This window comes from Bombina bombina, chromosome 2 (assembly GCF_027579735.1).
Source record: "Bombina bombina isolate aBomBom1 chromosome 2, aBomBom1.pri, whole genome shotgun sequence".
In the NCBI taxonomy this organism is placed as follows: domain Eukaryota; kingdom Metazoa; phylum Chordata; class Amphibia; order Anura; family Bombinatoridae; genus Bombina; species Bombina bombina.
In genome coordinates, this window is record NC_069500.1 from 1,338,507,331 (window position 1) to 1,338,525,272 (window position 17,942).

Below are 17,942 nucleotides of genomic sequence, written 5' to 3' on the forward strand. Positions count from 1 at the left end.
AGATTTCAACCAAGATGCCAAAGAAATGGCAGAGGCCTTCTGACCTTTCCTAGAACCGGAAAAGATAACAAAAAGACTAGAAGTCTTTCTGAAATTCTTAGTAGCTTCAACATAATATTTCAAAGCTCTAACTACATCCAAAGAATGCAATGATTTCTCCTTAGAATTCTTAGGATTAGGACATAATGATGGAACCACAATTTCTCTACTAATGTTGTTAGAATTCACAACCTTAGGTAAAAATTTAAAAGAAGTTCGCAACACCGCCTTATCCTGGTGAAAAATCAGAAAAAGAGACTCACAAGAAAGAGCAGATAATTCAGAAACTCTTCTGGCAGAAGAGATGGCCAAAAGGAACAAAACTTTCCAAGAAAGTAATTTAATGTCCAATGAATGCATAGGTTCAAACGGAGGAGCTTGAAGAGCCCCCAGAACCAAATTCAAACTCCAAGGAGGAGAAATTGACTTAATGACAGGTTTTATACGAACCAAAGCTTGTACAAAACCATGAATATCAGGAAGATTAGCAATCTTTCTGTGAAAAAGAACAGAAAGAGCAGAGATTTGTCCTTTCAAGGAACTTGCAGACAAACCTTTATCCAAACCATCCTGAAGAAACTGTAAAATTCTCGGAATTCTAAAAGAAGGCCAGGAAAAATGATGAGAAAGACACCAAGAAATATAAGTCTTCCAGACTCGATAATATATCTCCCTAGATACGGATTTACGAGCCTGTAACATAGTATTAATCACAGAGTCAGAGAAACCTCTTTGACTAAGAATCAAGAGTTCAATCTCCACACCTTTAAATTTGAGATCCTGATGGAAAAAAGGACCTTGCGACAGGTCTGGTCTTAACGGAAGAGTCCACGGTTGGCAAGAGGCCATCTGGACAAGATCCGCATAACAAAACCTGTGAGGCCATGCTGGAGCTACCAGCAGAACAAACTAGCATTCCTTCAGAATCTTGGAGATTACTCTTGGAAGAAGAACTAGAGGCGGAAAGATATAGGCAGGATGATACTTCCAAGGAAGAGACAATGCATCCACTGCTTCCGCTTGAGGATCCCTGGATCTGGACAGATACCTGGGAAGTTTCTTGTTTAGATGAGAGGCCATCAGATCTATTTCTGGAAGTCCCCACATTTGAACTATCTGAAGAAATACCTCTGGGTGAAGAGACCATTCGCCCGGATGTAACGTTTGGCGACTGAGATAATCCGCTTCCCAATCGTCTATACCTGGGATATGAACCGCAGAAACTAGACAGGAGCTGGATTCCGCCCATACCAGTATTCGAGATACTTCTTTCATAGCCAGAGGACTGTGAGTCCCTCCTTGATGATTGATGTATGCCACAGTTGTGACATTGTCTGAAAACAAATGAACGATTCTCTCTTTAGAAGAGGCCATGACTGAAGAGCTCTGAAAATTGCATGGAGTTCCAAAATATTGATCGGTAATCTCACCTCCTGAGATTCCCAAACCCCTTGTGCTGTCAGAGACCCCCACACAGCTCCCCAACCTGTCAGACTTGCATCTGTTGAAATTACAGTCCAGGTCGGAAGAACAAAAGAAGCCCCCTGAACGATGGTGATCTGTCCACCACGTCAGAGAGTGTCGTACAATCGGTTTTAAAGATATTAATTGAGATATCTTTGTGTAATCCCTGCACCACTGGTTCAGCATACAGAGCTGAAGAGGTCGCATGTGAAAACGAGCAAAGGGGATCGCGTCCGATGCAGCAGTCATAAGACTGAGAATTTCCATGCATAAGGCTACCGAAGGGAATGATTGTGACTGAAGGTTTCGACAAGCTGATATCAATTTTAGACGTCTCTTGTCTGTCAAAGACAGAGTCATGGACACTGAATCTATCTGGAAACCTAAAAAGGTTACCCTTGTCTGAGGAATCAATGAACTTTTTGGTAAATTGATCCTCCAACCATGATGTTGAAGAAACACCACAAGTCGATTCGTATGAGATTCTGCTAAATGTGAAGACTGAGCAAGTACCAAGATATCGTCCAAATAAGGAAATACCACAATACCCTGTTCTCTGATTACAGACAGAAGGGCACCGAGAACCTTTGTAAAAATTCTTGGAGCTGTTGCTAGGCCAAACGGTAGAGCCACAAACTGGTAATGCTTGTCTAGGAAAGAGAATCTCAGAAACGGATAGTGATCTGGATGAATCGGAATATGCAAATATGCATCCTGTAAATCTATTGTAGACATATAATGCCCTTGCTGAACAAAAGGCAGGATAGTCCTTACAGTTACCATTTTGAATGTTGGTATCCTTACATAACGATTCAATATTTTTAGATCCAGAACTGGTCTGAAGGAATTCTCCTTCTTTGGTACAATGAAGAGATTTGAATAAAACCCCAGCCCCTGTTCAAGAACTGGAACTGGCATAATTACTCCAGCCAACTCTAGATCTGAAACACAATTCAGAAATGCTTGAGCCTTCGCTGGGTTTACTGGGACACGGAAAGAAAAAATCTCTTTGCAGGAGGCCTTTTTCTTGAAGCCAATTCTGTACCCTTCTGAAACAATGTTCTGAATCCAAAGATTGAGAACGGAATTGATCCAAATTTCTTTGAAAAAACGTAATCTGCCCCCTACCAGCTGAGCTGAAATGAGGGCCGCACCTTCATGTGGACTTGGGAGCTGGCTTTGGTTTTCTAAAAGGCTTGGATTTATTCCAGACTGGAGATGGTTTCCAAACTGATACCGCTCCTGAGGATGAAGGATCAGGCTTTTATTCCTTGTTGTGACGAAAAGGAACGAAAACGGATTATTAGACCTAAATTTACCTTTAGATTTTTTATCCTGTGGTAAAAAAGTTCCTTTCCCTCCAGTAACAGTTGAGATAATAGAATCCAACTGAGAACCAAATAATTTATTACCCTGGAAAGAAAGGGAAAGCAGAGTAGACTTAGAAGACATATCAGCATTCCATGTTTTAAGCCATAAAGCTCTTCTAGCTAAAATAACTAGAGACATATACCTGACATCAACTCTAATGATATCAAAGATGGCATCACAAATAAAATTAGCATGTTGAAGAAGAATAATAATGCTATGAGAATTATGATCTGTTACTTGTTGCGCTAAAGCTTCTAACCAAAAAGTTGAAGCTGCAGCAACATCCGCTAAAGATATAGCAGGTCTAAGAAGATTACCTGAACACAAGTAAGCTTTTCTTAGAAAGGATTCAATTTTCCTATCTAAAGGATCCCTAAAGGAAGTACCATCTGCCGTAGGAATAGTAGTACGCTTAGCAAGAGTAGAGACAGCCCCATCAACCTTAGGGATTTTGTCCCAAAACTCTAATCTGTCAGATGGCACAGGATATAATTGCTTAAAACGTTTAGAAGGAGTAAATGAATTACCCAAATTATTCCATTCCCTGGAAATTACTTCAGAAATAGCATCAGGGACAGGAAAAACTTCTGGAATAACTACAGGAGATTTAAAAACCTTATCTAAACGTTTAGATTTAGTATCAAGAGGACTAGAATCCTCTATTTCTAATGCAATTAAGACTTCTTTAAGTAAAGAACGAATAAATTCCATTTTAAATAAATATGAAGATTTATCAGCATCAACTTCTGAGACAGAATCCTCTGAACCAGAAGAACCATTATCAGAATGATGATCATTTAAAAATTCATCTGAAAAATGAGAAGTTTTAAAAGACTTTTTACGTTTACTAGAAGGAGGAATAACAGACATAGCCTTCTTAATGGATTTAGAAACAAAATCTCTTATGTTATCAGGAACACTCTGAGTATTAGATGTTGACGGAACAGCAACAGGTAATGTAACAGTACTAAAGAAAATATTATCTGCATTAACAAGTTTGTCATGACAATCAGTACAAACAACAGCTGGAGGAACAGATACCATAAGTTTACAGCAGATACACTTAGCTTTGGTAGATCCAGCACCAGGCAGCGATTTTCCAGAAGTATCTTCTGACTCAGTGTTAACGTGGGACATCTTGCAATATGTAATAGAAAAAACAACATATAAAGCAAAATTGATCAAATTCCTTAAATGACAGTTTCAGGAATGGGAAAAAATGCCAGTGAACAAGCTTCTAGCAACCAGAAGCAATAAATAATGAGACTTAAATAATGTGGAGACAATAGTGACGCCCATATTTCTTTAGCGCCAAAAAAAAGACGCCCACATTATTTGGCGCCAAAAATGACGCCACATCCGGAACGCCGACACTTGGCGCAAAAAAACGTAATTTCCGGCGACACGTATGACGCCGAAAACAGAAAAAAAAATTTGCGCCAAAAAAGTCCGCGCCAAGAATGACGCAATAAAATGAAGCTTTTTCAGCCCCCGCGAGCCTAACAACCCACAGGGAAAAAAATCAAATTTTAAGGTAAGAAAAAATTGATTTATTCATATGCATTATCCCAAATATGAAACTGACTGTCTGAAATAAGGAACGTTGAACATCCTGAGTCAAGGCAAATAAATGTTTGAATACATATATTTAGAACTTTATAAAAAAGTGCCCAACCATAGCTTAGAGTGTCACAGAAAATAAGACTTACTTACCCCAGGACACTCATCTACAAGTTGTAGAAAGCCAAACCAGTACTGAAACGAAAATCAGTAGAGGTAATGGTATATATAAGAGTATATCGTCGATCTGAAAAGGGAGGTAAGAGATGAATCTCTACGACCGATAACAGAGAACCTATGAAATAGACCCCGTAGAAGGAGATCATTGAATTCAAATAGGCAATACTCTCCTCACATCCCTCTGACATTCACTGCACGCTGAGAGGAAAACCAGGCTCCAACCTGCTGCGGAGCGCATATCAACGTAGAATCTAGCACAAACTTACTTCACCACCTCCATAGGAGGCAAAGTTTGTAAAACTGATTTGTGGGTGTGGTGAGGGGTGTATTTATAGGCATTTTGAGGTTTGGGAAACTTTGCCCCTCCTGGTAGGAATGTATATCCCATACGTCACTAGCTCATGGACTCTTCTTTATATTATATTTCTTTCATGTAATTAGCAAAACTGTGTGTGTGTGTGAATAGATAGAATGATAGATGAATAGAATAGATAGATAAAATCAGATGAGAGCAGGTCTTGACAAATCTGCTCAAAATCTAGGAGCTAGATCAGTTCAACATAATCATGGTGTAGGCTGGTGTGCATGTGCATTTATATAAATGCAAATTAAAGCAGGGCTCGACAAACCCAGGAGCCTGGGAGCCACTGGCTCCTAGAATTTTACCCCTGGCTCCTAACTTATTGGGGTATTCTCCATATATCTATATACAAATCCAACTGTCTGGCTCCTAAAAATATGCCTGGCTCCTTAATATTCTTACTGGCTCCTAATTTTTGAACATATTGGTCAAGCCCTCTGTAAAGCATTGACATTTTTTGTACAGCTCTGTAACAACTTTTCAAACTCCAGAAATATTCAGAATTCCATATTTTTCAATTAGTAAAGCCTAAAGTTTTACAGTAAATACAATTTATGAAATAAAATTAAGATTCATGGAGTAGATCTCTTCTAGAGAATAATACGATTGTCGATTCCTTTTTTTTTATTCATTTTATCACAACCCACAATTGTGTTTCACATCACTATATTGGGAGATACAATTATTAAAAGCAATCTTACTAGGTATTGTGGAAACAGAAGTTGAAAAGTCTATTCTTGAAGGTTTCATGAACCTCTGAATGTGGAAGGCGGCGGACCTTCGTGCCACTTGGCTATTGTGAGAGTGAGTGAGAGAGAGGGTATAGATAATTTTGCATATAGTTATATGGAGACCACCCAAAAAAAAAAAAAAAAAAAAAAAAAGTTAGTAGCCAGATCGTAGTGGCTCCCTGGGTTTTCTCTAAATAGATAAAATTATGCATCTATACATTAATTCATTTTTATATTACACACACACATTAAATAACAGCTCAATAAAAGTGATTTGTATTTCACAGAAAGGATTCCAGTGCACCAAGGAAATTTAAAACAGGAGCTTAGATTTATAAACACCGGGCCCTGGTGAGAACTGCAGCTTGATTGGCAGCCGCTCTGTCCACAGACCTTCCTCACAGAACTACCAGAGGTGGGTGGAGTATGACAGCTGTTGCCGTGTTGTGGGAGCCGAGAGAAAAGGTAAGGTAACGTAAGTTCTTTGCTGCACACTGCTGACAGGCTGGAAGAATTAGCTTTGCATTAGTGTAGTGAGAAAGGTTAAGCTTTTAGGGCTTTTTCATATTGGTGTGTAGGAAGGCTTGTTACCAGTCTGTAGTACCTTGTTCATAGATTTTCCTGTCAGCTAGATAAACGTCTGTGCCTCCTCAGAATGGCTCACCTCATTCCTGCTCCTAACTTTATGCTGACACTATGACCTGACAGATGTGCACAGGCTGCCTCCTAAACTTGTTTGACAAACGGCTGTGTGCCTGTCAGAATGGGCTGTTCCTACCCTTCCACATATTAACCCTATCCTAATCTTGGTACTACATAACATAGCTTGTTAGTGGGTCCAGGAACACACTAACTTGGTCTAATATTTCTACAGTACAGTTTATAAAAGTGTTGATTGTGTGGAGGGGGTTTATTTTAATTTATTTTTTGAAATACAAATTATAAAAATACAGTTTTTAAAAACTGAATAAAGCATTCAAAATTATTTTTTCTTTTTCCCATTTAATTTTTTATTAGGTTCAAAAATAGAAACACAGTGTTAACATTACCATGTACATACATATATCTCTAAATCAATATATTACTAAGCCCATGTGATAAATCAATTATAAGATACAGCTATCACCTGTATTACAAAAATAATCTACATTATTATTTGGAGAGAATTTCACCATGATTCTAATCAAACAAAAGAAACCACTACTGGCTTAATAAGAAAATATTTAAAACGTTCACTTCTTTAGATGTTTGTCCTCTAGCATTCACAAGTGTGTGTATGCTTGCAGTGTGTATGTGTGGTGTGCATGCATATGAGAGTGTGTATGTGTGGTGTGCGCACGCACATGTATAGAGGGGGGGGGGGGGGGGCAGCTTTGCCTTAAAATGCCCTGGCCCATTTTTGGTTCCAGTGTTATAAATATTAACACATACATTTTACCTGGGTGCATTCAGGTTTATTGATAGTCACATTATACCCTGACCAAAAATTATTGTGGCCAAAATACAGCAAAACCTAAGGGGTGGGGGGGGTCAGTAGAATTGTGTGTGCCTACGGCAGCACAAAACCTAAAATACGCCACTGGGACTAACCCAAGACACCAATGCCTAATTTTAAAAGGTGCCAGTGGCTCCTTCACACCTGGGTTTGTCAAGCTCTGTGTAAAAAAAAAAAAAAAAAAAAAAAACCACCTCATGAGTACTACATTTACATTATGTAATATCCGCTACCTAGAGTTAGCATGATCTGAACACAATGAAGGAACAACCATCTCTTGATTGGTAGTTTCCTTAGGAAGAAAATCATTTAGTAAAAAGTATAGCCTTCACCGTGTGAATAGTGAGAAAATATAGAATCACATGACAAGATTGCCAATTCAAAAACTCTGTTTGCAGACCGCCAACAGTAAGAGTACTTTCCAAGAAAAACATAATTTATGCTTACCTGATAAAGTTATTTATCTTGTAGTGTATCCAGTCCACAGATCATCCATTACTTGTGGGATACCAATACCAAAGCTAAAGTACACTGATGATGGGAGGGACAAGGCAGGAACTTAAACGGAAGGAACCACTGCGTGTAGAACCTTTCTCCCAAAAACAGCCTCCGAAGAAGCAAAAGTATCAAATTTGTAAAATTTGGAAAAGTATGAAGCGAAGACCAAGTTGCAGCCTTGCAAATCTGTTCAACAGAGGCCTCATTTTTAAAGGCCCAGGTGGAAGCCACAGCTCTAGTAGAATGAGCTGTAATCCTTTCAGGAGGCTGCTGTCCAGCAGTCTCATAGGCTAAACGGATTATACTCCGAAGCCAAAAAGAAAGAGGTTGCCGAGGCCTTCTGACCTCTCCTCTGTCCAGAGTAAACGACAAACAGGTTAGATGTTTGGCGAAAATCTTTAGTAGCCTGTAAGTAAAACTTCAAGGCACAGACTACGTCTAGATTATGCAAAAGACGTTCCTTCTTTGAAGGATTAGGACATAATGATGGAACAACAATCTCTTGATTGATATTCTTGTTAGAAACCACCTTAGGTAAAAACCCAGGTTTTGTACGCAGAACAACTTTATATGAATGAAAGATCAGATAAGGAGAAACACAATGTAAGGCAGATAACTCAGAGACTCTTCGAGCCAAGGAAATAGCCATAAGAAAAATAACTTTCCATGAAAGAAGTTTGATATCAATAGAATGAAGGGGTTCAAACAGAACCCCTTGAAGAACCTTAAGAACCAAGTTTAAGCTCCATGGAGGAGCAACAGGCTTAATTCTAACTAAAGCCTGACAAAATGCCTGAACGTCTGGAACTTCTGCCAGACGCTTGTGTAAAAGGACAGAGCAGAAATCTGTCCCTTTAAAGAACTAGCTGATAATCCTTTGTCCAAACCCTCTTGGAGGAAGGACAATATCCTAGGAATCCTAACCCTACTCCATGAGTAATTCTTGGATTCACACCAATGAAGATATTTACGCCATATCTTGTGGTAAATTTTCCTGGTGACAGGCTTTCGTGCCTGTATTAAGGTATCAATTACTGACTCGGAGAAGCCACGCTTTGATAGGATCAAGCGTTCAATCTCCATGCAGTCAGTCTCAGAGAAAGTAGATTCGGATGATTGAAAGGACTTTGTATTAGAAGGTCTTGTCTCAGAGGCAGAGTCCATGGTGGAAAGGATGACATGTCCACTAGGTCTGCATACCAGGTCCTGCGTGGCCATCAATATCACCGATGCTCTTTCCTGTTGATTTTGGCAATCAGACGAGGGAGCAGAGGAAACGGTGGAAACACATAAGCCAGGTTGAAGAACCAAGGCGCTGCTAGAGCATCTATCAGTGCCGCTTCTGGGTCCCTGGACCTGGATCCGTAACAAGGAAGCTTGGCGTTCTGGCGAGACGCCATGAGATCCAATTCTGGTTTGCCCCAACGGAGAACCAATTGAGCAAACACCTCTTAGAAAATCCGCCTCCCAGTTCTCTACACTTGGGATATGGATCGCTGACAGGTGGCAAGAGTGAGTCTCTGCCCAGCGAATTATCTTGGAGACTTCTGACATCGCTAGGGAACTCCTGGTTCCCCCTTGATGGTTGATGTAAGCCACAGTCGTGATGTTGTCCGACTGAAATCTGATGAACCTCAGTGTTGCTTGCTGAGGCCAAGCCAGAAGAGCATTGAATATTGCTCTTAACTCCAGAATATTTATTGGGAGGAGTTTCTCCTCCTGAGTCCATGAACCCTGAGCCTTCAGGGAGTTCCAGACTGCACCCCAACCTAGAAGGCTGGCATCTGTTGTTACAATTGTCCAATCTGGTCTGCGAAAGGTCATACCCTTGGACAGATGGGCCCGAGATAACCACCAGAGAAGAGAATCTCTAGTTTCCTGATCCAGATTTAGTAGAGGGGACAAATCTGTCTAATCCCCATTCCACTGACTGAGCATGCATAATTGCAGCGGTCTGAGATGCAGGCGCGCGAATGGCACTATGTCCATCGCCGCTACCGTTAAGCCGATTACTTCCATGCACTGAGCCACCGTGGGGCGCGGAATGGAGTGAAGAACATGGCAAGCATTTAGAAGTTTTGATAACCTGGACTCAGTCAGGTAAATTTTCATTTCTACAGAATCTATTAGAGTCCCTAGGAAGGAAACCCTTGTGAGAGGAGATAGAGAACTCTTTTCTTCGTTCACTTTCCACCCATGCGACCTCAGGAATGCCAGAACTATCTCTGTATGAGATTTGGCAATTTGAAAGCTTGAAGCCTGTATCAGGATGTCGTCCAGGTAAGGAGCCACCGCTATGCCTCGCGGTCTTAGGACCGCCAGAAGTGAGCCCAGAACCTTTGTAAAAATTCTCGGGGCTGTAGCCAACCCGAATGGAAGAGCTACAAATTGGTAATGCCTGTCTAGAAAGGCAAACCTCAGGAACGGATGATGATTCTTGTGAATCGGAATGTGAAGGTAGGCATCCTTTAAGTCCACTGTGGTCATGTACTGACCCTCTTGGATCATGGGTAAAATGGTTCGAATAGTTTCCATCTTGAATGACAGAACTCTGAGGAATTTGTTTAGGATCTTTAAATCCAAAATTGGTCTGAAGGTTCCCTTTTTTTGGGAACCAGAAACAGATTTGAATAAAACCCCTGTCCTTGTTCCGTCCGCGGAACTGGATGGATCACTCCCATTACAAGGAGATCTTGTACGCAGCTTAGGAATGCCTCTTTCTTTATCTGGTTTGCAGATAATCTTGAAAGGTGAAATCTCCCTTGTGGAGGAGAAGCTTTGAAGTCCAGAAGATATCCCTGAGATATGATCTCCAACGCCCAGGGATCCTGAACATCTCTTGCCCACGCCTGGGCGAAGAGAGAGAGTCTGCCCCCTACTAGATCCGTTGTCGGATAGGGGGCCGCTCCTTCATGCTGTCTTAGAGGCAGCAGCAGGCTTTCTGGCCTGCTTGCCCTTGTTCCAGGACTGGTTAGGTTTCCAGGCCTGCTTAGATTGAGCAAAAGTTCCCTCTTGTTTTGAAGCAGAGGAAGTTGATGCTGCACCTGCCTTTGGCCTTTGATTTGGCCCTGTCCTGAGGAAGGGTATGACCCTTACCTCCAGTAATGTCAGCAATAATTTCTTTCAAACCAGGCCCGAATAAGGTCTGCCCCTTGAAAGGAATGTTGAGTAATTTAGACTTTGAAGTCACATCAGCTGACCAGGATTTGAGCCATAGCGCCCTACGCGCCTGGATGGCAAATCCGGAATTCTTAGCCGTTAGTTTAGTCAAATGAACAATGGCATCAGAAACAAATGAGTTAGCTAGCTTAAGAGTTCTAAGCTTGTCAACAATTTCAGTCAATGGAGCTCTTCCAGGGCCTCAAACCGGAATGCCGCCGCAATGCATGCAAGGGGCTGTAAAATAAAACCTTGTTGAATAAACATTTTCTTAAGGTAAGCCTCCAATTTTTTATCCATTGGATCTGAAAAAGCACAACTGTCCTCAACCGGGATAGTGGTACGCTTTGCTAAAGTAGAAACTGCTCCCTCCACCTTAGGGACAGTCTGCCATAAGTCCCGTGTAGTGGCATCTATTGGAAACATTTTTCTAAATATAGGAGGTGGGGAAAAGGGCACACCGGGCCTATCCCACTCCTTACTAATAATTTCTGTAAGCCTTTTAGGTATTGGAAAAACATCAGTACTCACCAGCACTGCATAGGTATTTATCCAGCCTACACAATTTCTCTGGCACTGCAATTGTGTCACAGTCATTCAGAGCAGCTAATACCTCCCCAAGCAATACACGGAGGTTCTCAAGCTTAAATTTAAAATTAGAAATCTCTGAATCAGGTCTCCCCGATTCAGAGACGTCACTCACAGACTGAAGCTTTCCGTCCTCAGGTTCTGCATATTGTGACGCAGTATCAGACATGGCTCTTACAGCATCTACGCGCTCTGTATCTCGTCTAACCCCAGAGCTATCGCGCTTGCCTCTCAATTCAGGCAATCTGGATAATACCTCTGACAGGGTATTATTCATGATTGCAGCCATGTCCTGCAAAGTAATCGCTATGGGCTTCCCTGATGTACTTGGCGCCATATTAGCATGCGTCCCTTGAGCGGGAGGCGAAGGGTCCGACACGTGGGGAGAGTTAGTCGGCATAACTTCCCCCTCGACAGAACCCTCTGGTGATAATTATTTTATAGATAAAGACTGATCTTTACTGTTTAAGGTGAAATCAATACATTTAGTACACATTCTCCTATGGGGCTCCACCATGGCTTTTAAACATAATGAACAAGTATCCTCTGTTTCAGACATGTTTGTACAGACTAGCAATGAGACTAGCAAGCTTGGAAAACACTTTAAAGCAAGTTAACAAGCAATATAAAAAAAACGTTACTGTGCCTTTAAGAGAAACAAATTGACAAAATTTGAAATAACAGTGAAAAAAGGCAGTTACACTAACAAAATTTTTACAGTGTATGTAACAAGTCAGCAGAGCATTGCACCCACTTGCAAATGGATGATTAACCCCTTAACAAAAACAGAATAATAAATGACAAAAACGTTTTTTTTTAAACACAGTCACAACAACTGCCACAGTCTACTGTGGTTGTTACCCTCCTCAAACACGACTTTGAAGCCTTTTGAGCCCTTCAGAGATGTCCTGTATCATGCAGAGGGAAGCTGAATGTCTGTCAGTATTTTTAGCTGCACAGAAAAGCACTAAAATAGGCCCTTCCCACTCATATTACAACAGTGGAAAGCCTCAGGAATCTAGGCAAAAATCAAGCCAGCCATGTGGGAAAAAAACTAGGCCCCAATAAGTTTCATCACCAAGCATATATAAAAACGATTAAACATGCCAGCAAACGTTTTATATTGCACTTTTATAAAAGAGTATGTATCTCTGTTAATAAGCCTGATACCAGTCGCTATCACTGCATTTAAGGCTTAACTTACATTAATCCGGTATCAGCAGCATTTTTTCTAGCAAATTCCATCCCTAGAAATATGTTAACTGCACATACCTTATTGCAGGAAAACCTGCACGCCATTCCCCCTCTGAAGTTACGTCACTCCTCAGAATATGTGAGAACGGCAGTGGATCTTAGTTACTTCTGCTAAGATCATAGAAATCACAGGCAGATTCTTCTTCTAATGCTGCCTGAGATGAAACAGTACACTCCGGTACCATTTAAAAATAAACTTTTGATTGAAGTTAAAAAACTAACTATAATACACCACTCTCCTCTTACTACGTCCATCTATGTTGAGAGTTTCAAGAGAATGACTGGATATGGCAGTAAGGGGAGGAGCTATATAGCAGCTCTGCTGTTGGTGATCCTCTTGCAACTTCCTGTTGGGAAGGAGAATATCCCACAAGTAATGGATGATCCGTGGACTGGATACACTTAACAAGATAAATAGTCAATATCAATAGAATGCAATGGGTCAAGAAAAGGATTCCAGGGTGGAGATGTAGATTACATCAGTAGCCTAATTCGAACGCCTGAACAAAAGTCTGAACCTTAGAAAGTTTAGCCAACTTCCTAAACAAAGAATGCGGAAATTGGCCCATTTAAAAATTAGCAGACAAACCTTTGTCAAGGCCATCCTGAGAAAATTGAAGGATTCTAGGAATTTAAAAGTATACCAAGAAAACCTTCTGGAAGAACACCACTCAAAATATATGTCTCCCAATCTTGTGATAAATCTCCTGTGTTACAGGCTTTCTGGCCTGCAACAAAGGAATCTATGTTCCCAAACTAGGTGTTCATACTCCACGTCATTAGAGATCTTGATAGAAAGAGGACATTGAGACAGCAGGTCTTGTCTCAGAGGAAAAAGCCATTGAAAGCAAGAAGACATCTGTACTATGTCTGCAACACGAGGCTGGAGCATTAAATATTACGGAAGACTCATATTTGAGCCAAGAAATGACTCTTGGGGGAAAAAAAATATATTAAAAAAGGGAAATGGGTATGCTAGATGAAAGTCCCATTGACATACCAAGGTGACTAATAAGTAAGACTTTTGATCTTGTACAATAGCTTGAATGCATGAGATTTAAGTGAGAGGCCATCAGCTCTATGTCCTGTAAGCCCATTTTGATCACTGAGCGATCAATATTTGTCCTAATTGAGAGACAAGTCTCTTGATGGACCGATCGACTGCTAGGATTATCTACCTGCCCCAGGTGTTCACACATGATATGTGATTTGCCTTAAGCAGTAATTTCTCTCTCTCCAATATAGTAATAGACACTTACTGCATGGCCAGTGGACTGCGCTTCCCCCCCCCCTAAATGACTTATGTAGGCCACCGCCAAGATGATGCCCAACTGGAAACAAACTTTTCCTCTTTCAATATGGGCCAGGGCTGAAAAGCCCAAAGATAGCTTTAAAGGGACAGTCTACACCAAAAATGTTCTTATTTAAAAATAGATAATCCCTTTATTACCCATTCCCCGTTTTTGCATAACCAACACAGTTATATTAATATGATTTTTACCTCTGTGATTACCTTGTATCTACACCTTTGCAGACAGCCTTCTTATCCAAGTGCCTTTGACAGACACGCAGAGTAGTCAGTGAAGACTCTTAAATAACTTCACGGGAGTGAGCACAATGTTATCTATATGACACGTGAACTAGTACAGTCTAACTGCTCTGAGCTAGGAGGCAGTTTTCAACTGTTTAGAAATCAGTTTGAGCCTAGCTAGGTTTAGCTTTTCAAAAATACCACCAAGGGAACAAAGCAAATTTGATAAATGTAAATTGGAAAGTTGTTTAAAATTGCATACGCTATATGAATCATGAAAGTTTAGTTTTGACTTTACTGTCCCTTTAAGTTTCAGAATATTGATTGGTAACTTTACCTCTAGAAAATACTAAACTCCTTGCACTCTTCGAGAAACCCAGATCACCCGCCAGACTGGAGTCCACTGACACAATCGACGAAGACTGACAAAGGGAAGGATGTCCTAAGGGACAAAAGACAGACTGCTTTGGATTTCTCCATCAGTCAATCTTTGAGGACACAGTCAGTGGTCAAAGAATTATCTACATTGGGCATACAGAGGTAGCAAAGCCATTAAAAACAAAAAGGTTCTCCAGTGAAGTGGGAGCAAAAGAAACTGACTGAAGCAGCTAACATAAGACCCACCAGCTCCATACACTAAGCTACCAATGGAATGTAACTCATAGTAGGGAGAGACACGCCCTCAGATCCATAGTTTGCCAAGTTCTGTCAGTTTCTAGATGCATAAGGATTGAGTCTATTATGACTCCTGTAAATGCTACTATTATAGCAGGATATGAGGAGGTTAGGTACAATGATACTCAAACTATTGTCTTGAATGAAGACAGGATTTTAAAAATATAAGCAATAGCTATTGACAAATAAGCTTGCACTAGATCATCAGCCAGATGGGGAGCAACTGAGATGTTTAGATTCTAATCATCAGCAAGACTATTTCACACAGAGTGTGAAACTGGCAGAGTTTTGCAGATATACAAAACTGAGGAACTGAAAGTAATCCCTGTTTGTAGGGATGTGCAGATAAGAATCATTGAGGTCAATAGCAGCCATAAACTGACCCTTTGGATTAAGGGAAGTAAACATTATGGTAACCCTGAGCAATATGTCTAGGGATGTTAAATTCAGGACAAGATTGTAAATCCCTCTGGACAATGAACAGATTGGGGTAAACATTGGTCCCAAGCCTAACCAAAGCCTCCTCTTATCAAACCTCATATTGCACTAAACAAATGCCAGTCTTCTTAAAGGGCAATAAACCTAATTTTTATAAGTGCCCCCGAAATTGCCCTTAGAGCTGCCAGAGAGCTTTAAAGAATCCGAGGCTTCCCTGATAGTGTCCCCAATGCTGATAGAACCTTCAGGGACCAGATAGGGAGAAAAAAAAAAAAAAAATTACGTAAGAACTTACCTGATAAATGAATTTAATTTCTTTCATATTGGCAAGAGTCCATGAGCTAGTGACATATGGGATATAGAATCCTACCAGGAGGGGCAAGTTTCCCAAACCTCAAAATGCCTATAAATACACCCCTCACCACACCCACAATTCAGTTTAACGAATAGCCAAGTAGTGTGGTAATAAAATAAGGAGTAAAAAGCATACAAAAAAAAAAAATTATATACAAAATCATAACCACCAGAAGGGTGGGCCTCATGCCAATATGAAAGAAATTAATTTGTCAAGTAAGTTCTTACATAAATTATGTTTTCTTTCATGTAATTGGCAAGAGTCCATGAGCTAGTGACATATGGGATAGAAATACCCAAGATGTGGAAGTCCACAGAAGAGTCACTAGAGAGGGAGGGATAAATAATAACAGCTCTTTCTGCTTTAAAAATTAAATCTACAAAAAAAAAAAAAAAAAAAAAATAAGTCTCTCAAATTTCAAGGAAAAGAAAAAAAAAAAATATCCTAAGCAGAAGAATCAAACCGAGACAGCTGCCTGAAGAACTTTTCTACCAAAGACTGCTTCAGAAGAAGCAAATACATCAAAATGGTAAAATTTAGTAAATGTATGCAAAAGACCAAGTTGCTGCTTTGCAAATCTGATCAACCGAAGCTTCATTCTTAAAAGCCCAAGAAGTGGCGACTGATCTAGTAGAATAAGCTGTAGTTCTCGGATGCAGAGACTGTCCCTACTCCAAATAAGCACTGTGAATCAAAAGTTTTAACCAAGATGTCAAGGAAATGGCAGAGGCTTTCTGACCTTTCCTAGGACCAGAAAAAAAAACACAAATAGACTAGAAGTCTTCTTGAAATCTTTAGTAGCTTAGACATAATATTTCAAAGCTCTTACGACATCCAAAAAATATAAAGATCTTTCAAGAGTATTCTTATGATTAGCACACAAGGAAGGAATAATTTCCCTACTAATGTGAGAATTCACAACCTTAGGAAAAAAATTTAAACAAAGTCCGCAAAACAGCCTTATCGTGATGGAAAAAAAAAAAAAAAAAAAAAAAAAAAAATCAGAAAAGGAGACTCCCAAGAGAGAGTAGACAATTCAGAAACACTTCTAGCTGAAGAGATAGCCAAAAGAAACAAAACTTTCCAAGAAAGTAGTTTAATATCCAAAGAATGCATAGGCTCAAAAGGAGGAGCCTGTAAAGCCTTCAAAACCAAATTAAAGGGACTGTAAACCTTAACCATCGAATGACATTAATCATGTTAGTGATTATATGTTAAATATTTTTAGGTCATTTTGCAGAGTATAAGCACTACGGAAGCGAGTTATAATCATTTGTATAAAGTACCTTGTTTGTCAATGCACTATCCGCCCATGCAGCCAGAGATATTTTTTTTCATTGACAGTGCTGCAGGGCCGTTATGTCAAGCCTTACATTCCTCACGCCCCTTTTCTGACCCGGAGCACGCATTTACACTTAATTTGCGCATGCGCACTGCCACCACTGAGCTTCACAATATAAGCAGTGGATCTCGATGCTTACCGCATTGCGATGTACTGTTTATACGCCAAGTAATCACAAACGATCAATAATATTGCCCCCTTTAGACCAAAACGAGCAAATATAAATAATATAGTATAAAAAAATAATTAGTATAAATATAAAGAACATGTACTATAGAAAAAAAGGGGTTAATAATACTTTAAATATTGCTTAAAGTATAATAGACAATATTAAAAATAATGCCACTTTTACTAAATACTTTTTGAGTTGCTCGTTTGTCTATAGGAGTGACTCACCGCTCATTCAGACACACAGAAACTATGTACGACGAAGCATTGAGATTCTGTGTATAAGGCTGAAGACAGTTTAATACGCATGCGCAAGTGGATAGGGAACACGCGCTGTCAAACTTTGAGACGGTCACTCGGCTGTTGGAGCAATGACGGTAAGTATTGAAAAAAAGTTTTTAATTCGTAGGCGGACAGAAGATGCATTTTTGGGTACGTATAAGATATCGTTTTTAAACGCTTCCACTGCGCTTTTGCTCTGCATGGTAGGACTGCAAATTCTAGCAAAATATATATCTTAAGTTTAATGTAAAAAAAGTTCAAGGTTTACAGTCCCTTTAAGACTCCAAGGAGGAGAGATTGATTTAACAACAGGCTTGATACGAACCAAAGACTGAACAAAACCGTGAATATCAGGAAGTTTAGCAATCTTTCTAGGAAATAAAACAGAAAGAGCAAAGATTTGTCCCTTCAAAGTACTTGCAGACAAACCTTTATCCAAACCATCCTAAAG

The 17,942-nt window shown here is 40.0% G+C and overlaps 1 protein-coding gene across 3 annotated transcripts in view; it reads right to left on the reverse strand.

Annotated features, from left to right (window-relative positions):
• LOC128650345 (histone-lysine N-methyltransferase NSD2) overlaps positions 1 to 17,942 on the reverse strand; it is a 448,512-nt gene that overhangs the window by 419,550 nt on the left and 11,020 nt on the right. For 2 of the 3 annotated variants that reach the window (XM_053704217.1, XM_053704218.1), the window contains exon 2: positions 5,677 to 5,768. The exons of the other annotated variant lie outside the window; for it this stretch is intronic. The gene's annotated coding sequence lies outside the window, so the exon portion shown is untranslated. The remainder of the gene's footprint in view (positions 1 to 5,676; positions 5,769 to 17,942) is intronic. 3 annotated transcript variants of the gene reach the window in all.